A 5,000-nucleotide genomic window follows, 5' to 3' on the forward strand; every position below is an offset into this window, starting at 1 on the left:
ATGGTGGCCCCCACCTGCCGACGAGACCTGCCATTGTGCCCACACCCCCGCTGGGGGGTGTGGGCAGCGCTGGCAGGCCGGGGGGGGGGCTCGCTGTTGAAGCAGGCAGGTACCACCCCCCTAAAGAGCTTATTTAGCCATTTTCTTTCTGGCAGGCTCAGATATCAATTTCAGCGAGGAGTCATAATGGCCATTTTTTTGGCTCTAGACATCGAATTTTGATGAGATTTTTTGCAGGGATGCTTAGAAAAATGGGTAGAACATTATGGAATTGGATTTGTAATTTTTGGAGCAACATAGAATTTTTTATAATTTTTTTGCCGAAAAACTAAGAAAAATTCATATAAAATAGGAAATGGGTTGGAGGTTGGTTTTTTTTGTTGGGAATGCTTTAAAATGATCCATGTGATTTTTTGGAACTTTATGTTGCACGGAAATTGCACGAAATTGCGGCAAAATGCGTACGTGGTGGGGCGGCGAGGCACGGCATGGCACACGGATGCCCCCAACGAGGCAAGGCATGGCACACGGATGCCCCAACGATGGGCACTACAAGTGCTACACCTTATATTGGGTCCACAAACATAATTTCATGGAGACTAACCCCTTTGCCATCCTTGGGCATGATGGCAAAGCCGATGGGCATGGCATGGGGCACGGTGGGCATGGTATGGGGCATCGGTGGGCATGGCATGGGGCATCGGTGGGCATCGCATGGGGCATCGGTGGGCATCGCATGGGGCACGGTGGGCATCGCATGGGGCATCGGTGGGCATCGCATGGGGCATCGGTGGGCATCGTGTGCATCGCATGGGGCACGGTGGGCATCGCATGGGGCACGGTGGGCATCGCATGGGGCATCGATGGGCATGGCATGGGGCATCGGTGGGAATCGAGGAGTCATAATGGCCTTTTTTTGCTCTAGACATCGAATTTTGATGAGATTTTTTGCAGGGATGCTTAGAAAAATGGGTAGAACATTATGGAATTGGATTTGTAATTTTTGGAGCAACATAGAATTTTTTATAATTTTTTTGCCGAAAAACTAAGAAAAATTCGAATAAAATAGGAAATGGGTTGGAGGTTGGTTTTTTTTGTTGGGAATGCTTTAAAATGATCCATGTGATTTTTTGGAACTTTATGTTGCACGGAAATTGCACGAAATTGCGGCAAAATGCGTACGTGGTGGGGCGGCGAGGCACGGCATGGCACACGGATGCCGCCAACGGGGCAAGGCATGGCACACGGATGCCCCAACGATGGGCACTACAAGTGCTACACCTTATATTGGGTCCACACACATAATTTCATGGAGACTAACCCCTTTGCCATCCTTGGGCATGATGGCAAAGCCGATGGGCATGGCATGGGGCACGGTGGGCATCTCATGGGGCACGGTGAGCATCGCATGGGGCATCGGTGGCCATGGCATGGGGCATCAGTGGGCATGGCATGGGGCATCGGTGGGCATGGCGTGGGGCATGGTGGCCATGGCATGGGGCATCGGTGGGCATGGCGTGGGGCATGGTGGCCATGGCATGGGGCATCGGTGGCACCACCCTAGGCTTGGCTGGGGGACACCATGGCACAGTGGTTGGGCAAAGCAACGCACCAACAAGTTTTGTAACCAATAGTTGGGGCACCATGTAACAGTTTTGGCCGGAGCAAAGGAACGATGAGCCTCAGTTCGGCATTTATGGTGGTTTCCAGGCGAACCCCATTTCCTTCTCGGTGCAAGGCCTGCTTTTAGGTGGACTTGTTTGGGCCTATTTTAAGTATATGTATGAATGTGGATGGGCCCCGGGTTAGCATTGGTGGCAAGGGGTTGGCACGCATCCATCCTTGTGCCTTGGCGGCTGCTTTGTGCCTTGGCGGCCTTGTGTCACGGTTGAAGCATTTCATCAAACACTTGGTGAGCATTCTCTCTATTTTGGGCCTTATAATCCACTTTGGGCCTATTTTGGGCCTTACAATGGGCCAAGCCATGTACATATCTATTCTAGATGTTTCTTTAGATATTTTATGTAAAGTAGGTGGGAGTAGGTGGGAACCATTCTCCACCGTAGGATTAAAGCAATTATAGCCGTAGGATTAAGCTTTGTATGCCTATAAATAGGTGGAGGCCTCATTTGGCCAAACCATCCAAGAATTCTCACATTCTCTTGTAAAGCTCTCTTTGTAGCAATATACTTTCATTCTCCCAAACTCTCTTTGTGCTCTAGCTTTCTTTGCTTAGCTTTCTCTTTTAGTGGGCAAAAGGCTTACTTAGTTGCAACAAAGGGTCGGAATAGCAACTAAGGCCGCACGGCTTGAAGGGTAAACAAACAAGCCCGTGACAAGTGGTATCAGAGACAAGGTTAAAGCTAGCATCTAGAGCAACATGTCTTCATCAGAGGTTGTGATTGAAGAAGCAAGGGGAAGGGAGGTCATCCCCGAAGCTGCAAGGAAGGGACGTGGGCGTTCAAAGTCGAAGGACGTTCTCACCGCCATGGAGACCAAGGTGGTCAAGGTGGAGTTGGCCGTTGCCGACATGTTGGAGCGGCTTGATTGTGTGGAGCAAGGCATGGAGGAGCTCGATGGTCGTGTGGGTGACCAAGTGGGGGAGCTTAGAGGTACCATGCAAAGCACCAACGAGGCCAACACCGAGGCATGGCGTCATGAAAGCCAAGCTTTCCAAACAAAGGTAATTGAAACCTTGTCCCTTATGCAAGCTCAATTAGATGAGAATAATTATACTACAGGTGGGGGAGACAAGTTCTATAAAAGTCCCCAAAGCAAGGAACATCAAAGAAGGCCACCATTACCTAGCAAAGATTGGAAGAAAGGAGCCAAGCCCGAACTAAAGCCAAAGAGAAATTGCTTCCTATGTGACAGTCCCCATTGGGCAAGAGATTGTCCAAAGAGGAAGTCGTTAAATGCCATGCTCGAGGAGAGGGAAACTCACGAGCACACGCAAATGGGTTGTATACAACTCCTCAACTCACTGAAGGCTAGTCCAATCCCAACCAACAATACGAAGAACTCCCTAATGTACGTGGCGGCACGTATCAACGGGAAAGATGCCCAAGTCATGGTAGACACCGGTGCATCTCACAACTTCGTAAGGAAGGAGGAGGCCATGAGGCTTGGCCTCAAACTCGACAAAGGTCAAGGGTGGTTGAAAACGGTGAACGCGGAGGCTAAACCGCTAGATGGCATGGCCCGTAACGTGGAGTTGCACCTTGGCACTTGGCAAGGTAACGTAAACTTCTCCATTGCTCCTATGGATGACTTTGATATTGTACTTGGCATGGAATTTCTTAGGCAATTCAATGTGGTACCACTCCCTCGCTACAACACGGTGTGTATAATGGAGGGAGGCCCTTGCATGATTCCAACCATGCACAAGCCAAGTACTTCCAACCGCCTCTCCGCCATGCAATTCAAGAGAGGAGTAAAGAAAGGGGAGCCTACATTCCTTGCTACTCTACGCGAGGAAGAAGAAGTTACTTCCAAGGAACCACCGAAGGAGGTTAGCCAAGTCCTTGAAGAGTTCAAGGATGTCATGCCACCACAACTACCCAAGAAACTTCCACCAAGGAGGGAGGTGGATCATTGCATCGAGTTGGAGCCCGGTGCAAAACCACCCGCAAAAGCACCATATCGCATGTCTCCACCGGAGCTAGAGGAGCTAAGGAGACAACTTAAGGAGCTTTTGGATGCCGGTTACATTCAACCGTCGAAAGCACCTTATGGAGCACCCGTCTTGTTCCAAAAGAAGCACGATGGTTCATTAAGGCTATGCATCGATTATAGGGCGCTCAACAAGGTTACCATCAAGAACAAGTACCCTATACCGTTGATAGCCGATTTGTTTGATCAACTTGGAGGAGCAAGGTACTTTACCAAACTTGACTTGAGGTCGGGGTACTACCAAGTTAGAATTACAGAGGGTGATGAGCCAAAGACTACGTGTGTTACTCGATATGGAGCATACGAATTCCTCGTCATGCCTTTTGGTCTCACCAACGCACCCGCCACTTTCTGCACTCTCATGAACAAGATCTTCCATCCTTACTTGGACAAATTCGTGGTGGTCTATTTGGATGACATTGTCATCTATAGCAAGACGCTAGAGGAGCACATCCACCACCTACGAATTGTGTTCAAGGTTCTAAAGGATAATGAGCTTTACGTGAAGAGAGAGAAGTGCTCGTTTGCAACCAATGAGGTGTATTTCCTCGGCCACAAGATCAAGGATGGCAAGCTGCACATGGATGAAGCCAAAGTGAAAGCCATCCAAGAGTGGGATCCTCCAACCAAGGTGAGTGAGCTGCGATCTTTTCTTGGTCTCGTTAACTATTACAGGAGGTTTATCAAAGGGTATTCTGCCCTGGCCGCACCACTCACCGATCTGCTAAAGAAGAACAAGACATGGAGTTGGTCCACCCAATGCCAACAAGCCTTTGAGAATTTAAAGGAGGCTATTATGAAGGAACCCGTGTTGGCATTGCCCGATTGCTCCAAACCATTCGAGGTGCACACTGATGCTTCCGACTTTGCCATAGGGGGCGTGTTGATGCAAGAAAAGCATCCAATCGCATTTGAAAGCCGCAAGCTCAACGACACGGAGAGGAGGTATACGGTCCAAGAGAAGGAGATGACCGCCATCATCCACTGCTTGCGCACTTGGAGACATTACTTGCTGGGGTCTAAGTTCGTGGTAAAGACTGACAATGTGGCCACAAGCTATTTCCAAACTCAAAAGAAGTTAAGCCCCAAGCAAGCCCGTTGGCAAGACTTTCTTGCCGAGTTCGACTACAAGCTCGAATACAAGCCCGGTACAGCCAATGTAGTTGCCGATGCATTAAGTAGGAAAGCCGAACTAGCATCGATAACCAAGTTCCAAGGGGAACTACCCAACCTACTAAAGGAGGGCATGGACCATGATGTTGTGGCCAAGCAACTCCTACAACTTGCCATGGAGGGCAAGACTAAGAGGTTTTGGGTTGAGGACGGCC

The sequence above is a fragment of the Ziziphus jujuba genome, chromosome 7 (assembly GCF_031755915.1).
Source record: "Ziziphus jujuba cultivar Dongzao chromosome 7, ASM3175591v1".
In the NCBI taxonomy this organism is placed as follows: Eukaryota; Viridiplantae; Streptophyta; class Magnoliopsida; order Rosales; family Rhamnaceae; genus Ziziphus; species Ziziphus jujuba.